We start from the raw sequence: 20712 nt of genomic DNA on the forward strand, positions 1-20712 counted from the left end.
AATCGGATAATCATCACCCCTCAACTTTCTCTCTCTTTCTCATCTAAATGAAGTTTCTGCTGGACTAATTCAAGCCTTGAAACAAAGGAGATTAAATATCCATTGCAGACAATAGTGAACAGTGCAGGTAAAAGAAGCAGAAAGTGTGATCAATGTGTGAATTCAGTTTACTTAAAAATAGATTTATGTTTTTTTCTTGATGCAGTTTATGTTAGAGTGGTACAAAAGATGCACTTCTGCATCTTAACCACAGACTGTATGTAAACGATCAATGCAGCCATCCTGACATCACCCATAGGTTTGTGGATTACAGCATTGGCACCTTAAGTTTGGCTCCCACAATTATATGTGATATTAAATGGAATTCCCATGTTTGAAGAGCAAAAAAACAGGTTTGAAGACATTGCTGAAAAATCTGAAGGGTTTATTTTGAGTTTTGAGTCAGCGCTGCAACATAACTGAGCACGGCACATTAAAAATGCATACTTTATACGTATTTACATATATTTATGTATACGTATATATATATTTATCTGTACAGTGAACTTGAGATGACCACCAACACTGGCATACACATTCACAGTGTGTATCAGTGTCAATATTTACCAATAAACTTAAACAATGAGTTTTAATCAAAGAATCATGTGAGGCAGAGATATTTGTAAGGAGAAAGGATTTCTTCATGTTTTGAGGAAGTGCTGAAGACTGAAGTGACACAACTTCAACTTTATGAATGACACTGATTGATTTTATTATTTTGATATGATGTTGCATTTATTAATGATGGCTGCTGCTCCTGTCTCTTCCATCAGGTGAAGAATGCTGCTCATGCTCGTCCGGCAGGTCCTGCTACTCCTGTCGCATCTCCAGCCGCTCCTGCTCCTCCTTCAGTTCCTGTTGCTCCTGCAGGGACAGGAAAAACGCGTGGGAGCAGCGCCCTCTCGCTAATGTGCGAAAGGGCGCTGCTCCCACATAAAATCTGGCCGCACAAGATTACCCGCTCTGAGCCCTTCCTGCAAGAGTGCGCAACGCCCACGCCACCACACAATCCAGTCCACCTCTCAAACACGCACCAGATTACACCACTCGGAGCTCCTCCTGCACGCACACGAGAGTTGGCCACACCCAGCCACCACTCAATCTGGGGCATCTCTCGCACGTGCACTGAGGAAAGGTCCATAACCTGGTCGGGAGGGGGTATTCAGGAGGTTCAACGCTGGAACATTGAACACTCCAACCTCCTCCTGCACGCACACAAGAGTTGGCCACACCCAGCCACCACTCAATCCGTGCCACCTCTCGCATGCGCACCAGATTACACCACTCCGAGCTCCTCCTGCACGTGTGCGAGAGGGGGCCACACCCAGCCACCACTCAATCTGGGCCACCTCTCACACGTGCACTTAGGAAAGGTCCATAACCTGGTCCGGGAGGAGGGATTCAGGAGGTTCAACGTTCTACAGATGAACCTCACACTCTGAGCTACTCCTGCACACCTCTTGCACATGCACAAGATTACGCCACTCGGAGCTCGTCCTGCAAGATGGCGCCACAACCAGCCACCACTCAATCTGGGCCACCTCTCACAAACCCACTGAGGAACGATCCATAACCTGGTCCGGAAGTGGGGGGGAGGAGGCTCAACGTTCCAGCGTTGAACCTCACACTCCTGCACGTGCGCAAGAGAGTGTCACACTGGACAAACTCTTGCACTCGCAACAAGATTACACCCCTCCAAGCCCCTCCTACACGCGCACGAGAGGGGGCCACACCCAGCCACCACTCAATCCGGGCCACCTCTCGCACGCGCACCAGATTATGTCACTCTGAGCTACTCCTGCACAAGATTACCCACTCTGTGCCCTTCCTGCAAGAGTGCGCAACGCCCACGCCACCACGCAATCCAGTCCACCTCTCAAACACGCACCAGATTACACCACTCGGAGCTCCTCCTGCACGCACACGAGAGTTGGCCACACCCAGCCACCACTCAATCTGGGGCATCTCTCGCACGTGCACTGAGGAAAGGTCCATAACCTGGTCGGGAGGGGGTATTCAGGAGGTTCAACGCTGGAACATTGAACACTCCAACCTCCTCCTGCACGCACACAAGAGTTGGCCACACCCAGCCACCACTCAATCCGTGCCACCTCTCGCATGCGCACCAGATTACACCACTCCGAGCTCCTCCTGCACGTGTGCGAGAGGGGGCCACACCCAGCCACCACTCAATCCGGGCCACCTCTCACACGTGCACTTAGGAAAGGTCCATAACCTGGTCCGGGAGGAGGGATTCAGGAGGTTCAACGTTCTACAGATGAACCTCACACTCTGAGCTACTCCTACACACCTCTTGCACATGCACAAGATTACGCCACAACCAGCCACCACTCAATCTGGGCCACCTCTCACAAACCCACTGAGGAACGATCCATAACCTGGTCCGGAAGTGGGGGGGAGGAGGCTCAACGTTCCAGCGTTGAACCTCTCACTCCTGCACGTGCGCAAGAGAGTGTCACACTGGACAAACTCTTGCACTCGCAACAAGATTACACCCTTCCAAGCCCCTCCTACACGCGCACGAGAGGGGGCCACACCCAGCCACCACTCAATCCGGGCCACCTCTCGCACGCGCACCAGATTATGTCACTCCGAGCTACTCTTGCACGCGCACAGGATCACACCACACCCACGCCACAAAAACACTCCGGTCCCCTCCACACTGAGTTTAGAAAAGTTCAACATTAACGTGGACACTGCATGTCCCCTTAACATTTCCACTTTAGCAAATGTCACCTGCTGAGCGGTCCTTACTGCACTCTTCAAAAGGTTTCAATCTATTAATAATATGACAACATTCATTTGAACAAAACACATTCTAATTAAAATAATCGACCTGATTTACGGCACAAATCTCACTTTTTTTTTTAGGAAAGAGAAGCACACACACACACACACACACACACACACACAGTTTCTGTAGCCAAACAAAAGATAACAGATCCTAGGATACAAACATTTTCATTCCTCTTAGATTTTAGCAGTTACTCAGAGTCTAGCGGTAGGCAGGAAAATGAACACAAACATGATTTGTCTAAGAACAGGCTGTAAGATAGTACTTGCTTGGTTATATCACACTAAAGAAATTACAAAATGTGAGCACCCATGTACATGCATGCAGCGAATATCAAATTCTACTCTTTAAAGCATTTATGCAGCAAGAAGGTACCTTTGAACAGCGGTCTCCAACCTTTTTTGCACCACGGACCGGTTTATGCCCGACAATATTTTCACGGACCAGTGTCTCAGATAAATACAACAAAATAAAACTAGTATCAGTATCGAAAAAAAGAAGATTTATTCATAACACATGTGAAAAGACCCAGGAAAACCGAGTTAACAATAAAAACGATAACAAAATAACGCTTAAAACCGATAAAAACCCTGAAAACCAGACATTTCACACCTGAGCCTCAACTCTCGCGGCCCGGTACCAAACGACTCACGGACCGCTACCGGTCCGAGGCCCGGGGGTTGGGGACCCCTGCCTTAGAACAGCCAGTCCGTGAAAATATTGTCGGGCATAAACCGGTCCGTGGCGCAAAAAAGGTTGGGGACCGCTGCCTTATGCTGGGCTCACACTGTGCGATTTTTGGCCCATTTTGAGCCGATTTTTGAGTCGTGCGACCGTTTTGGCGATCGGCCCGATTTTGGCCTTCATCGTGCGTCATGCATCGTATAGTATACGTGGGGTAACGAGACGCGATTAACCCCTCACGACCAGCTCCCGATCATCAATCGCTTGGTCGTGAGCGACCCTCGCGACCGTCGTGAGGGTGTCACCGCAGTTTGTCACACTGCGCACGCGCAAACACAAATGTCAGCGAAAAAGACGGAGCAGCACAGCAGTGCAGCGTGTGATCTGGACACAAGCGATGGAGGAACAACTTGTAGAACTTTGGAAAGCTCATCCGAGCCTTTTCGATGTGGCCTCACAAAATGATCACGACCACAACAACCGTGAAAATAGTTGGATCTACACTGCTGCTCAATCACAGCTGATCAATGTTTTTCATTAGCAATTTAGCAAAGTTGATGGTGGTGGTGTGTCTGTGTGAGTGAAAGACAGAGAGAGCGAGCGACAGAATTTCTGTTATAACCTTCATTTTATGGAGGCACAGTGTGAGCACTCAGGTCGCATCAGAGCATCGGGCGGTATAGTGTGAGACCCTGCATCGTGACCTATGACCCCTGCGAGTCAACCGTACAGTTTGAGCAGGAGCTGACTGAAAAAATCGCACAGTGTCTGCCCAGCATTAGAAGACCAACACATGTACAGGTCCCTCCACACTGTGTTTAGAAAAGTTGAACATAAACGTGGACACTGCATGTCCCCTTAATAATTCCACTTTAGCAAATGTCACTTGTCGAGCGGTCCTTACCTTAAAAAATAATCTCTTTTTCTTTCCTCTCCTCTCTTTTTCTCCTCTGTAATCCAAAGTGCATGTACCAGCTCTGCCAGCATTTTTCAAAATGTGTTTTTTCCATAAATGCTATGACAACATTCATTTGAACAGAACGCATCTGACGCATTTGCTAAGCTCCACCCCCGGCTACTGTTGAGCAGTACCTGGTTACCTGGTTTCTATATTTCTTCATGTAGCACAGTGTCTTGTTAATTTATTAGGTTGAGTCGTTTAAAAGAACATGTCACAAACTTGTATTGATTCACAAATACACCACCTAATCATATGTGATAAGTTGGGACTAAATTTAAGTTGTGTAATGGTCAAGCAACTTGATAGCACAGTGTAATTGTGCGAAATTAATCAAAGCACCCCCAAATATTTCTTACTTTTTTGAGAATATTTGCTGTTTGTGTGACACACTACTAAAAATATAAAAAGCATACAGTACTGTACTTGTTTGAGGCGTAATATTTTAACAACAAAAGTATAGATAACCCCCCCTCCCAAAATGGTTTGTTCCAGCTCTCCCCTACTCTGACTCTAGCGCTCTGGCTGCCAGAGCGATGGTGGCTGAGACGCAGCGGTGCAGAGGTGTAAGTGCCTGGCTTAAAACAGGGCATGTTAGCTGCATTTAACCTTCAGTTACTCTTTCTACAGTTAGGTAGGAGTCAGACCATGTTTCTTTTTAGCTGAAAAGCATTACACCAGGTAACCTGCAGTGTTGAAAACGTGTTTTCCGACGATGTTTGCTGCCCTACAATCCGTCCTACTCTGTAGTAAATTCAGCGACATTTGACCCGTCCTGTTGCTCCCATTGAAATGTATACAGCCTATTTAAAATCTAAAACTTTAGATTGTCCGCAGCCTGCTGTTGTTACCACTGTCCTGTTTGAAATGGATGCTAACTGACTGAATGCCCATTAACCTTATAACTGTTGTGTGCGTGTGTGTTTGTGTACAGAGAGACAGCCAGGTTCATAATGGATATAAGGACGTTTTTTCAAAAAAAGGAGCCACATCAGGTAAAAGTGTAAGATCAAATGATCCGTCAATCAAGAATAATGTTGGATCAGTGTATCAATGTTTATATCTTTTATTAGATGTTCATGTGGTTTGGTTATTTGCCTTTTGGTTGAAAGTACACTGAGAGGACTTTTTGTTAGTGATCTTAACAGAATTTTTTTCATATTAATGTAATTTTTCATCTCATTGCATACAATCTATTTGTGTATGATTGTCAGTGCAAAGGGAGCGAGGAAAGAGGGAACGTGAGGAGAAAGTACAAGGTCAGGAAGAAGCAGGTAAGAAAACAGACAGGGAGCAGTGACGGGCACAACAGAAACTGTTAAACTGACAAAGAGAAATACATACATGCAAATGCATACATATATGTCCAACCAGAGCATGTTGGTTGATGTTTAAGTGATTGCCTTCTTGTCTTTGGTGTGTAGTGGTACATTTCTCATGACATGCCATCTCTTTCTCATGTATTCACGTCATCCTCTTAAACGAAAGATTTAAGTAAAATTCATATACAGAAAATGTGTGAAAAAACAGTTTATTTTTTGATATATATTGGTTATGCATTGATCAAAAAAATAGTTGATGTGTAATGTTATCACAGGTACCTGCAGCCCAAATGAGAACATCATTATACACATAATTTAATCACATCTCCCTGTCCTCCACTCTCCCCACCTTCACCCAGTATGTTACCTGCTACACCAGAGACAATAAAACATTGGACTTATTGTATGCCAACACCAAGGAGGCATACAGCTCATCACCTCTCCCTCCCCACAGGGAACTGTGCTGGCACCGTTCCTCTTCACCCTCTACACTGCAGACTTCTCCATCAACTCCCCACGCTGCCACCTACAGAAGTTCTCTGACGACTCTGCCATAGTCGCCTCATCACAGGTGAGGACGACTCCGAGTACAGACGGTGGACTCTGGACTTTGTAGACTGGTGTCAGCAGAACCACCTGCTGATAAACGCCGGGAAAACCAAGGAGTTGGTGGTGGACTTCCGGAGACGCAGACCCACCACACTGACAGCGGTGAACATCCAGGGAGTGGACATTGAGATAGTGGACTCTTATAGGTACCTGGGTGTTCACCTGAATAATAAACTGGACTGGAGCCACAACACTGATGCTCTTTACAGGAAGGGTCAGAGCAGACTCCACCTGCTGAGGCGGCTGAGGTCATTTGGAGTCCAGGGAGCGCTTTTAAAGACCTTCTATGACTCTGTGGTGGCATCTGTCATTTTTTACAGTGTGGTATGTTGGAGCAGCAGTTTATCAGCAGCTGAGACGAAGAGGTTGGATAAACTCATCAGGAAGGCCAGCTCTGTTCTGGGATGCACCCTGGACCCAGTGCAGGTGGTGGGAGACAGAAGGACTGTGGCCAAAATAACATCTCTGATGGACAGAGTCTCCCACCCCATGCATGTAAATGCTGCTGAACTGCAGAGCTGCTTCAGTGACAGACTGCTGCATCCTCGATGCATGAAGGAGCGTTTCTGCAGGTCCTTCCTCCCTGCAGCTGTCAGACTGTACAACCAGAACTGCTCCCAGCAAACATACAGTGGGGCAAAAAAGTATTTAGTCAGCCACCGATTGTGCAAGTTCCCCCACTTAAAATGATGACAGAGGTCAGTAATTTGCACCAGAGGTACACTTCAACTGTGAGAGACAGAATGTGAAAAAAAAATCCATGAATCCACATGGTAGGATTTGTAAAGAATTTATTCGTAAATCAGGGTGGAAAATAAGTATTTGGTCACCTCAAACAAGGAAAGTCTCTGGCTCTCACAGACCTGTAACGTCTTCTGTAAGAAGCTTTTCTGTCCCCCACTCGTTACCTGTATGAATGGCACCTGTTTGAACTCATCATCTGTATAAAAGACACCTGTCCACAGCCTCAAACAGTCAGACTCCAAACTCCGCCATGGCCAAGACCAAAGAGCTTTCGAAGGACACCAGGAAAAGTATTGTAGACCTGCACCAGACTGGGAAGAGTGAATCTACAATAGGCAAGCAGCTTGGTGTGAAAAAATCAACTGTGGGAGCAATCATCAGAAAATGGAAGACATACAAGACCACTGATAATCTCCCTCCATCTGGGGCTCCACGCAAGATCTCATCCCGTGGGGTCAAAATGATCATGAGAACGGTGAGCAAAGATCCCAGAACCACACGGGGGGACCTGGTGAATGACCTGCAGAGAGCTGGGACCAAAGTAACAAAGGTCACCATCAGTAACACACTACAACGGCAGGGAATCAAATCCCGCAGTGCCAGACGTGTTGCGCTGCTGAAGCCAGTGCATGTCCAGGCCCGTCTGAAGTTTGCCAGAGAGCACATGGATGATACAGCAGAGGATTGGGAGAATGTCATGTGGTCAGATGAAACCAAAGTAGAACTTTTTGGTATAAACTCAACTCGTCGTGTTTGGAGGAAGAAGAATACTGAGTTGCATCCCAAGAACACCATACCTACTGTGAAGCATGGGGGTGGAAACATCATGCTATGGGGCTGTTTTTCTGCCAAGGGGACAGGACGACTGATCCGTGTTAAGGACAGAATGAATGGGGCCATGTATCGTGAGATTTTGAGCCAAAACCTCCTTCCATCAGTGAGAACTTTGAAGATGAAACGAGGCTGGGTCTTCCAACATGACAATGATCCAAAACACACCGCCCGGGCAACAAAGGAGTGGCTCCGTAAGAAGCATTTGAAAGTCCTGGAGTGGCCTAGCCAGTCTCCAGACCTCAACCCCATAGAAAATCTGTGGCGGGAGTTGAAAGTCCGTGTTGCTCGGCGACAGCCCCAAAACATCACTGCTCTCGAGAAGATCTGCATGGAGGAATGGGCCAAAATACCAGCTACTGTGTGTGCAAACCTGGTAAAGACCTATAGTAAACGTTTGACCTCTGTTATTGCCAACAAAGGTTATGTTACAAAGTATTGAGTTGTATTTTTGTTATTGACCAAATACTTATTTTCCACCCTGATTTACCAATAAATTCTTTACAAATCCTACCATGTGGATTCATGGATTTTTTTTTTCACATTCTGTCTCTCACAGTTGAAGTGTACCTCTGGTGCAAATTACTGACCTCTGTCATCATTTTAGGTGGGGGAACTTGCACAATCGGTGGCTGACTAAATACTTTTTTGCCCCACTGTACATGTTTACGTCTGCGCTGTAACTGCAATAATTTAATCACTACAACCTGAGTTTGCCTCTTATCTGTAGTTAATTTTATTTAATTTAATAACTGTACAGTACTCTGTTTATAGTAACCATTCTCCTTGATGTAAATATGTAAGAAAAATTGTGTATGTTTCTGTTCTGTGTCCTGGTTGTTTGTATTTGTGTCTTTCTGGCTGCTGTTACAACCAAATTTCCCCTTGTGGGACAATTAAAGGATTATTCTATTCTATTCTATTCTATTCCTACTACCAGCAAGCACACATCTTCTAACTGTGTACAGCAGTATCCAATATGTCTATATCCATATAGACGACTGGATACAGCTATAACTGAGAGCTGCATTATTGTTCACAGGACACTTGCTGACTAAACTCCCCAAATCTGAGGTTCCTCTGTGATCTGGGTCGTGGCTGTTGGTGCACCATTAGAGACTACTACTGCCATAACCAGTACTGACCTTAAGCGTTTGGGGGACTGTTTAAAGAGGTAATATGCACCCCACCCCAATAAAAAAGGGAAAGGATTCAAGCTGGTAACAGCTTTAAGCATAACAAACAAATGACACCAACTGCCTTGACTAAAACAATGCTGTTTTTGGAATAGAATGAGGGGACGCCTCGTCATTTTCCTACTTTTGTGTTCTGGTGGTTTGTCCGTGTTTTGAAATTTAAAGTAAGTGAAAGAGTCATTGCCTATAAACTTCAGCACCATGGACAGTTCACTGACTACCCGAAAGAAGAATGGGACATGTCAAAATGCTGAGGGAAAGAAATTAGGCAGGTTACACATGCTGAGTAAAATAAATATTTTACTAATAACTTAAACTTAATATTATCATTACTGCACCCTCGTGTGTTTGAATATCAAGAATATCTAATAAATCTGGGCAAGAGGTGATAGATGCTCCTGACCTCAGATGCATTTCTGAGCTTTTGCTTTGAGTCACACGTCAGAGCTGAGGTTGGGATACAGTTCAGCTAAATTGCTGCTGTAGAAAAAACTAAGACCATACAGACCAGTGGTTTCCTTCACAGACACAGTACTGTACTTTGGTCAAATGCTCCTTAATATCCACATCACCAAATATTGTGCCCATCTTTAAGTGGTTTCGGAGAGCCTGCTTCATGTCCCCACTTCCATATTTAATCCCCAACAGTGTGTGAAATTACTCCATCAAACTGAGCATTCCCTAATGTCTGTACTGAGTTCACAAGAGGGAGGAGAATATCTCTCTTGAACTGTTCAGTGTATGTTACCACCAGGGGAAAGTCTGCATTTTTAGACTCATACTGAAATTGGTGATTTGCTTTTCAGATTTATGTGGCAGAAAGGGAAGTGTCATCTCCAAGTCTTATATCTCGATCATCCCTTTGGGCTGATGAAAGATGGAGTTTTGGGTTTTTTCTGGATGAAATTCAGAGTCATGCTATACCTCATTAATTCCCACTTCTGGGATCTGGGCAGACACATGTTGTACTGAATGACCACAGTTAGAAGGGATTTTCATGATCTTATCTCCTTTTTTAGGCCTCTTACTGCAGAAATGGTTTCATTGTCATCTAAAAGTGTCATGGTCGCAGCGTTTTGTGTTTCCTTTTGGTTTCATCTTGTGTTTTGTGCTAATTCTGATTTTGTATTAGTTCTTAGGGTTGAATCTGGTGTTTAGTGTTTTACCAGCCCTACCTGTGTCTTTCCTCTGTTCTGTTTGTGTCCCCAAGTTTGTATTGTAAAACAGTCTGTGTGTTTCCTGTTTTACTTTGAAGGTCTTGTGGTTCAGCTGTGCTCCCCTCCTGTGTGTCATTCCCCTCATTACCTCGTGTGTATTTATAGTGTGTGTCTGCCTGTGTTCCTTGTCGCGTCGTCTGCATTACTCTGTGTTAGTTGGTATTACTCCGTGTCTGTCTGTTCTCATCTCGTGTTCCAGGTTCATTAGGTTTTCCCAGGTTAGGTTCGTGTCTTTGTGCAGTCCTCGCCACCCTTGTTTCTGTTTATATTTCACCCTTTGTAAACAAACACTCACCTGCATCTAGCCGTTTCCTGCATCTTGGGTCCTCATTTAACTCCACCACACGTCTGCTGCCCCAGCCATGACAAAAAGTCTCTCATCTCATTGTTGATCATATAATTATTTACACTACCAGTCAAAAGTTTGGACACATCTTCTGATTGAATGGTTCTTCTTCATTTTTTACGACCTTCCACATTGTAGAGTCAGCGCTGCAACATAACTGAGCACGGCACATTAAAAATGCATACTTTATACGTATTTACATATATTTATATATACGTATATACCACATCTGGATCCCCTTCAGTTCGCTTATCAGCCTCGTCTCGGAACAGAGGACGCCATCATCTACCTGCTCAATCGTGTCTACACCCATCTGGACCAGCCGGCGAGCACTGTAAGGGTCATGTTTTTTGACTTTTCCAGTGCTTTCAACACCATCAGGCCGACCCTCCTGGGTGATAAGTTAGCAGCGATGCAGGTGGATGCTTCTCTGGTGTCCTGGATTGTTGATTACCTGACAGGAAGACCACAATATGTACGTCTCCCACAGTGTGTGTCTGACAAGGTGATCAGCAACACAGGGGCACCACAGGGGACTGTCCTCTCCCCCTTCCTCTTCACCCTCTACACCACAGACTTCAGCCACTGCACAGAGACCTGCCATCTTCAGAAGTTTTCTGATGACTCTGCGGTGGTTGGATGCATCAGCAGGGATGATGAGACAGAGTACCGGGCTGTGGTCGACTCCTTTGTCACGTGGTGTGAGCAGAATCATCTGCAGCTCAACGTGGCAAAGACCAAGGAACTGATCGTGGACTTCAGGAAGACCAGGAAACACTTGACCCCTGTTTCAATCCAGGGGGTCAGTGTTGACATTGTGGAGGACTATAAATACCTTGGAGTACACATTGACAATAAACTGGACTGGGCTAAAAACACCACAGCACTTTACAGGAAGGGCCAGAGTCGTCTCTATTTTTTGAGGCGACTGAGGTCCTTCAACATCTGCCAGAAAATGCTGAGGATTTTCTATGAGTCTGTGGTGGCCAGTGCGATCCTCTATGCTGTTGCATGCTGGGGGAGCAGGCTGAGGGTCGCAGATGCCAACAGACTTAATAAACTGATCCGTAAGGCCAGCAATGTTGTGGGGATGGAGCTGGACTCCCTCAAGGTGGTGTCGGAGAGGCGGATGCTGTCCAAGATAAAGACAATGTTGGATAACACCTCCCACCCACTCCATGACATGCTGGTCAGTCACAGGAGCACGTTCAGTGAGAGACTGAGATTACCGAAAAGCACCACTGAACGACACAGGAAATCATTCCTGCCTGTGGCCATCTCCCTGTACAACGCATCCACTTAACACACTGTTTGCTGCTACAACTACACATGTTTCTTTTCCAAATATTTATTTATAAGTGACTTATGTATGTATGTATGTATATATATGTATATATTGTACTATTCTTAGTTAGCGTATTGTCTGTCTTGTCTTAATGTTGGTTTAAAATGGAGCACTGTAACAAAAAATAATTTCCCCCAGGGATCAATAAAGTATTCTGATTCTGATTCTGATTCTGATATATATTTATCTGTACAGTGAACTTGAGATGACCACCAACACTGGCATACACATTCACAGTGTGTATCAGTGTCAATATTTACCAATAAACTTAAACAATGAGTTTTAATCAAAGAATCATGTGAGGCAGAGATATTTGTAAGGAGAAAGGATTTCTTCATGTTTTGAGGAAGTGCTGAAGACTGAAGTGACACAACTTCAACTTTATGAATGACACTGATTGATTTTATTATTTTGATATGATGTTGCATTTATTAATGATGGCTGCTGCTCCTGTCTCTTCCATCAGGTGAAGAATGCTGCTCATGCTCGTCCGGCAGGTCCTGCTACTCCTGTCGCATCTCCAGCCGCTCCTGCTCCTCCTTCAGTTCCTGTTGCTCCTGCAGGGACAGGAAAAACGCGTGGGAGCAGCGCCCTCTCGCTAATGTGCGAAAGGGCGCTGCTCCCACATAAAATCTGGCCGCACAAGATTACCCGCTCTGAGCCCTTCCTGCAAGAGTGCGCAACGCCCACGCCACCACACAATCCAGTCCACCTCTCAAACACGCACCAGATTACACCACTCGGAGCTCCTCCTGCACGCACACGAGAGTTGGCCACACCCAGCCACCACTCAATCCGGGCCACCTCTCACACATGCACTTAGGAAAGGTCCATAACCTGGTCCGGGAGGAGGGATTCAGGAGGTTCAACGTTCTACAGATGAACCTCACACTCTGAGCTACTCCTACACACCTCTTGCACATGCACAAGATTACGCCACAACCAGCCACCACTCAATCTGGGCCACCTCTCACAAACCCACTGAGGAACGATCCATAACCTGGTCCGGAAGTGGGGGGGAGGAGGCTCAACGTTCCAGCGTTGAACCTCTCACTCCTGCACGTGCGCAAGAGAGTGTCACACTGGACAAACTCTTGCACTCGCAACAAGATTACACCCTTCCAAGCCCCTCCTACACGCGCACGAGAGGGGGCCACACCCAGCCACCACTCAATCCGGGCCACCTCTCGCACGCGCACCAGATTATGTCACTCCGAGCTACTCTTGCACGCGCACAGGATCACACCACACCCACGCCACAAAAACACTCCGGTCCCCTCCACACTGAGTTTAGAAAAGTTCAACATTAACGTGGACACTGCATGTCCCCTTAACATTTCCACTTTAGCAAATGTCACCTGCTGAGCGGTCCTTACTGCACTCTTCAAAAGGTTTCAATCTATTAATAATATGACAACATTCATTTGAACAAAACACATTCTAATTAAAATAATCGACCTGATTTACGGCACAAATCTCACTTTTTTTTTTAGGAAAGAGAAGCACACACACACACACACACACACACACAGTTTCTGTAGCCAAACAAAAGATAACAGATCCTAGGATACAAACATTTTCATTCCTCTTAGATTTTAGCAGTTACTCAGAGTCTAGCGGTAGGCAGGAAAATGAACACAAACATGATTTGTCTAAGAACAGGCTGTAAGATAGTACTTGCTTGGTTATATCACACTAAAGAAATTACAAAATGTGAGCACCCATGTACATGCATGCAGCGAATATCAAATTCTACTCTTTAAAGCATTTATGCAGCAAGAAGGTACCTTTGAACAGCGGTCTCCAACCTTTTTTGCACCACGGACCGGTTTATGCCCGACAATATTTTCACGGACCAGTGTCTCAGATAAATACAACAAAATAAAACTAGTATCAGTATCGAAAAAAAGAAGATTTATTCATAACACATGTGAAAAGACCCAGGAAAACCGAGTTAACAATAAAAACGATAACAAAATAACGCTTAAAACCGATAAAAACCCTGAAAACCAGACATTTCACACCTGAGCCTCAACTCTCGCGGCCCGGTACCAAACGACTCACGGACCGCTACCGGTCCGAGGCCCGGGGGTTGGGGACCCCTGCCTTAGAACAGCCAGTCCGTGAAAATATTGTCGGGCATAAACCGGTCCGTGGCGCAAAAAAGGTTGGGGACCGCTGCCTTATGCTGGGCTCACACTGTGCGATTTTTGGCCCATTTTGAGCCGATTTTTGAGTCGTGCGACCGTTTTGGCGATCGGCCCGATTTTGGCCTTCATCGTGCGTCATGCATCGTATAGTATACGTGGGGTAACGAGACGCGATTAACCCCTCACGACCAGCTCCCGATCATCAATCGCTTGGTCGTGAGCGACCCTCGCGACCGTCGTGAGGGTGTCACCGCAGTTTGTCACACTGCGCACGCGCAAACACAAATGTCAGCGAAAAAGACGGAGCAGCACAGCAGTGCAGCGTGTGATCTGGACACAAGCGATGGAGGAACAACTTGTAGAACTTTGGAAAGCTCATCCGAGCCTTTTCGATGTGGCCTCACAAAATGATCACGACCACAACAACCGTGAAAATAGTTGGATCTACATGCTGCTCAATCACAGCTGATCAATGTTTTTCATTAGCAATTTAGCAAAGTTGATGGTGGTGGTGTGTCTGTGTGAGTGAAAGACAGAGAGAGCGAGCGACAGAATTTCTGTTATAACCTTCATTTTATGGAGGCACAGTGTGAGCACTCAGGTCGCATCAGAGCATCGGGCGGTATAGTGTGAGACCCTGCATCGTGACCTATGACCCCTGCGAGTCAACCGTACAGTTTGAGCAGGAGCTGACTGAAAAAATCGCACAGTGTCTGCCCAGCATTAGAAGACCAACACATGTACAGGTCCCTCCACACTGTGTTTAGAAAAGTTGAACATAAACGTGGACACTGCATGTCCCCTTAATAATTCCACTTTAGCAAATGTCACTTGTCGAGCGGTCCTTACCTTAAAAAATAATCTCTTTTTCTTTCCTCTCCTCTCTTTTTCTCCTCTGTAATCCAAAGTGCATGTACCAGCTCTGCCAGCATTTTTCAAAATGTGTTTTTTCCATAAATGCTATGACAACATTCATTTGAACAGAACGCATCTGACGCATTTGCTAAGCTCCACCCCCGGCTACTGTTGAGCAGTACCTGGTTACCTGGTTTCTATATTTCTCCATGTAGCACAGTGTCTTGTTAATTTATTAGGTTGAGTCGTTTAAAAGAACATGTCACAAACTTGTATTGATTCACAAATACACCACCTAATCATATGTGATAAGTTGGGACTAAATTTAAGTTGTGTAATGGTCAAGCAACTTGATAGCACAGTGTAATTGTGCGAAATTAATCAAAGCACCCCCAAAGATTTCTTACTTTTTTGAGAATATTTGCTGTTTGTGTGACACACTACTAAAAATATAAAAAGCATACAGTACTGTACTTGTTTGAGGCGTAATATTTTAACAACAAAAGTATAGATAACCCCCCCTCCCAAAATGGTTTGTTCCAGCTCTCCCCTACTCTGACTCTAGCGCTCTGGCTGCCAGAGCGATGGTGGCTGAGACGCAGCGGTGCAGAGGTGTAAGTGCCTGGCTTAAAACAGGGCATGTTAGCTGCATTTAACCTTCAGTTACTCTTTCTACAGTTAGGTAGGAGTCAGACCATGTTTCTTTTTAGCTGAAAAGCATTACACCAGGTAACCTGCAGTGTTGGAAACGTGTTTTCCGACGATGTTTGCTGCCCTACAATCCGTCCTACTCTGTAGTAAATTCAGCGACATTTGACCCGTCCTGTTGCTCCCATTGAAATGTATACAGCCTATTTAAAATCTAAAACTTTAGATTGTCCGCAGCCTGCTGTTGTTACCACTGTCCTGTTTGAAATGGATGCTAACTGACTGAATGCCCATTAACCTTATAACTGTTGTGTGCGTGTGTGTTTGTGTACAGAGAGACAGCCAGGTTCATAATGGATATAAGGACGTTTTTTCAAAAAAAGGAGCCACATCAGGTAAAAGTGTAAGATCAAATGATCCGTCAATCAAGAATAATGTTGGATCAGTGTATCAATGTTTATATCTTTTATTAGATGTTCATGTGGTTTGGTTATTTGCCTTTTGGTTGAAAGTACACTGAGAGGACTTTTTGTTAGTGATCTTAACAGAATTTTTTTCATATTAATGTAATTTTTCATCTCATTGCATACAATCTATTTGTGTATGATTGTCAGTCCAAAGGGAGCGAGGAAAGAGGGAACGTGAGGAGAAAGTACAAGGTCAGGAAGAAGCAGGTAAGAAAACAGACAGGGAGCAGTGACGGGCACAACAGAAACTGTTAAACTGACAAAGAGAAATACATACATGCAAATGCATACATATATGTCCAACCAGAGCATGTTGGTTGATGTTTAAGTGATTGCCTTCTTGTCTTTGGTGTGTAGTGGTACATTTCTCATGACATGCCATCTCTTTCTCATGTATTCACGTCATCCTCTTAAACGAAAGATTTAAGTAAAATTCATATACAGACAATGTGTGAAAAAACAGTTTATTTTTTGATATATATTGGTTATGCATTGATCAAAAAAATAGTTGATGTGTAATGTTATCACAGGTACCTGCAGCCCAAATGAGAACATCATTATACACATAATTTAATCACATCTCCCTGTCCTCCACTCTCCCCACCTTCACCCAGTATGTTACCTGCTACACCAGAGACAATAAAACATTGGACTTATTGTATGCCAACACCAAGGAGGCATACAGCTCATCACCTCTCCCTCCCCACAGGGAACTGTGCTGGCACCGTTCCTCTTCACCCTCTACACTGCAGACTTCTCCATCAACTCCCCACGCTGCCACCTACAGAAGTTCTCTGACGACTCTGCCATAGTCGCCTCATCACAGGTGAGGACGACTCCGAGTACAGACGGTGGACTCTGGACTTTGTAGACTGGTGTCAGCAGAACCACCTGCTGATAAACGCCGGGAAAACCAAGGAGTTGGTGGTGGACTTCCGGAGACGCAGACCCACCACACTGACAGCGGTGAACATCCAGGGAGTGGACATTGAGATAGTGGACTCTTATAGGTACCTGGGTGTTCACCTGAATAATAAACTGGACTGGAGCCACAACACTGATGCTCTTTACAGGAAGGGTCAGAGCAGACTCCACCTGCTGAGGCGGCTGAGGTCATTTGGAGTCCAGGGAGCGCTTTTAAAGACCTTCTATGACTCTGTGGTGGCATCTGTCATTTTTTACAGTGTGGTATGTTGGAGCAGCAGTTTATCAGCAGCTGAGACGAAGAGGTTGGATAAACTCATCAGGAAGGCCAGCTCTGTTCTGGGATGCACCCTGGACCCAGTGCAGGTGGTGGGAGACAGAAGGACTGTGGCCAAAATAACATCTCTGATGGACAGAGTCTCCCACCCCATGCATGTAAATGCTGCTGAACTGCAGAGCTGCTTCAGTGACAGACTGCTGCATCCTCGATGCATGAAGGAGCGTTTCTGCAGGTCCTTCCTCCCTGCAGCTGTCAGACTGTACAACCAGAACTGCTCCCAGCAAACATACAGTGGGGCAAAAAAGTATTTAGTCAGCCACCGATTGTGCAAGTTCCCCCACTTAAAATGATGACAGAGGTCAGTAATTTGCACCAGAGGTACACTTCAACTGTGAGAGACAGAATGTGAAAAAAAAATCCATGAATTCACATGGTAGGATTTGTAAAGAATTTATTTGTAAATCAGGGTGGAAAATAAGTATTTGGTCACCTCAAACAAGGAAAATCTCTGGCTCTCACAGACCTGTAACGTCTTCTGTAAGAAGCTTTTCTGTCCCCCACTCGTTACCTGTATGAATGGCACCTGTTTGAACTCATCATCTGTATAAAAGACACCTGTCCACAGCCTCAAACAGTCAGACTCCAAACTCCGCCATGGCCAAGACCAAAGAGCTTTCGAAGGACACCAGGAAAAGTATTGTAGACCTGCACCAGACTGGGAAGAGTGAATCTACAATAGGCAAGCAGCTTGGTGTGAAAAATCAACTGTGGGAGCAATCATCAGAAAATGGAAGACATACAACACCACTGATAATCTCCCTCGATCTGGGGCTCCACGCAAGATCTCATCCCGTGGGGTCAAAATGATCATGAGAACGGTGAGCAAAGATCCCAGAACCACACGGGGGGACCTGGTGAATGACCTGCAGAGAGCTGGGACCAAAGTAACAAAGGTCACCATCAGTAACACACTACAACGGCAGGGAATCAAATCCCGCAGTGCCAGACGTGTTGCGCTGCTGAAGCCAGTGCATGTCCAGGCCCGTCTGAAGTTTGCCAGAGAGCACATGGATGATACAGCAGAGGATTGGGAGAATGTCATGTGGTCAGATGAAACCAAAGTAGAACTTTTTGGTATAAACTCAACTCGTCGTGTTTGGAGGAAGAAGAATACTGAGTTGCATCCCAAGAACACCATACCTACTGTGAAGCATGGGGGTGGAAACATCATGCTATGGGGCTGTTTTTCTGCCAAGGGGACAGGACGACTGATCCGTGTTAAGGACAGAATGAATGGGGCCATGTATCGTGAGATTTTGAGCCAAAACCTCCTTCCATCAGTGAGAACTTTGAAGATGAAACGAGGCTGGGTCTTCCAACATGACAATGATCCAAAACACACCGCCCGGGCAACAAAGGAGTGGCTCCGTAAGAAGCATTTGAAAGTCCTGGAGTGGCCTAGCCAGTCTCCAGACCTCAACCCCATAGAAAATCTGTGGCGGGAGTTGAAAGTCCGTGTTGCTCGGCGACAGCCCCAAAACATCACTGCTCTCGAGAAGATCTGCATGGAGGAATGGGCCAAAATACCAGCTACTGTGTGTGCAAACCTGGTAAAGACCTATAGTAAACGTTTGACCTCTGTTATTGCCAACAAAGGTTATGTTACAAAGTATTGAGTTGTATTTTTGTTATTGACCAAATACTTATTTTCCACCCTGATTTACCAATAAATTCTTTACAAATCCTACCATGTGGATTCATGGATTTTTTTTTTCACATTCTGTCTCTCACAGTTGAAGTGTACCTCTGGTGCAAGTTACTGACCTCTGTCATCATTTTAGGTGGGGGAACTTGCACAATCGGTGGCTGACTAAATACTTTTTTGCCCCACTGTACATGTTTACGTCTGCGCTGTAACTGCAATAATTTAATCACTACAACCTGAGTTTGCCTCTTATCTGTAGTTAATTTAATTTAATAACTGTACAGTACTCTGTTTATAGTAACCATTCTCCTTGATGTAAATATGTAAGAAAAATTGTGTATGTTTCTGTTCTGTGTCCTGGTTGTTTGTATTTGTGTCTTTCTGGCTGCTGTTACAACCAAATTTCCCCTTGTGGGACAATTAAAGGATTATTCTATTCTATTCTATTCTATTCCTACTACCAGCAAGCACACATCTTCTAACTGTGTACAGCAGTATCCAATATGTCTATATCCATATAGACGACTGGATACAGCTATAACTGAGAGCTGCATTATTGTTCACAGGACACTTGCTGACTAAACTCCCCAAATCTGAGGTTCCTCTGTGATCTGGGTCGTGGCTGTTGGTGCACCATTAGAGACTACTACTGCCATAACCAGTACTGACCTTAAGCGTTTGGGGGACTGTTTAAAGAGGTAATATGCACCCCACCCCAATAAAAAAGGGAAAGGATTCAAGCTGGTAACAGCTTTAAGCATAACAAACAAATGACACCAACTGCCTTGACTAAAACAATGCTGTTTTTGGAATAGAATGAGGGGACGCCTCGTCATTTTCCTACTTTTGTGTTCTGGTGGTTTGTCCGTGTTTTGAAATTTAAAGTAAGTGAAAGAGTCATTGCCTATAAACTTCAGCACCATGGACAGTTCACTGACTACCCGAAAGAAGAATGGGACATGTCAAAATGCTGAGGGAAAGAAATTAGGCAGGTTACACATGCTGAGTAAAATAAATATTTTACTAATAACTTAAACTTAATATTATCATTACTGCACCCTCGTGTGTTTGAATATCAAGAATATCTAATAAATCTGGGCAAGAGGTGATAGATGCTCCTGACCTCAGATGCATTTCTGAGCTTTTGCTTTGAGTCACACGTCAGAGCTGAGGTTGGGATACAGTTTCAGCTAAATTGCTGCTGTAGAAAAAACTAAGACCATACAGACCAGTGGTTTCCTTCACAGACACAGTACTGTACTTTGGTCAAATGCTCCTTAATATCCACATCACCAAATATTGTGCCCATCTTTAAGTGGTTTCGGAGAGCCTGCTTCATGTCCCCACTTCCATATTTAATCCCCAACAGTGTGTGAAATTACTCCATCAAACTGAGCATTCCCTAATGTCTGTACTGAGTTCACAAGAGGGAGGAGAATATCTCTCTTGAACTGTTCAGTGTATGTTACCACCAGGGGAAAGTCTGCATTTTTAGACTCATACTGAAATTGGTGATTTGCTTTTCAGATTTATGTGGCAGAAAGGGAAGTGTCATCTCCAAGTCTTATATCTCGATC

The 20712-nt window shown here is 45.0% G+C and overlaps 2 long non-coding RNA genes across 2 annotated transcripts; both read right to left on the reverse strand.

The window, feature by feature from the left end:
• Positions 1–723: 723 nt before the first annotated feature.
• Positions 724–4586, reverse strand: LOC145424426 (uncharacterized). The gene is made up of 2 exons (XR_013905507.1): positions 4443–4586; positions 724–903 (listed from the first exon to the last, which is right to left on the reverse strand). It is a non-coding gene; the product is annotated as an uncharacterized LOC145424426 (long non-coding RNA).
• Positions 4587–12483: 7897 nt separating this feature from the next.
• LOC145424427 (uncharacterized) lies at positions 12484–15624 on the reverse strand. Its single transcript, XR_013905509.1, has 2 exons — positions 15106–15624; positions 12484–12663 (listed from the first exon to the last, which is right to left on the reverse strand). It is a non-coding gene; the product is annotated as an uncharacterized LOC145424427 (long non-coding RNA).
• Between the last annotated feature and the right edge of the window lie 5088 nt (positions 15625–20712).

The sequence above is a fragment of the Astatotilapia calliptera genome, chromosome 23, assembly GCF_964374335.1.
Source record: "Astatotilapia calliptera chromosome 23, fAstCal68.1, whole genome shotgun sequence".
Taxonomy (NCBI): Eukaryota; Metazoa; Chordata; class Actinopteri; order Cichliformes; family Cichlidae; genus Astatotilapia; species Astatotilapia calliptera.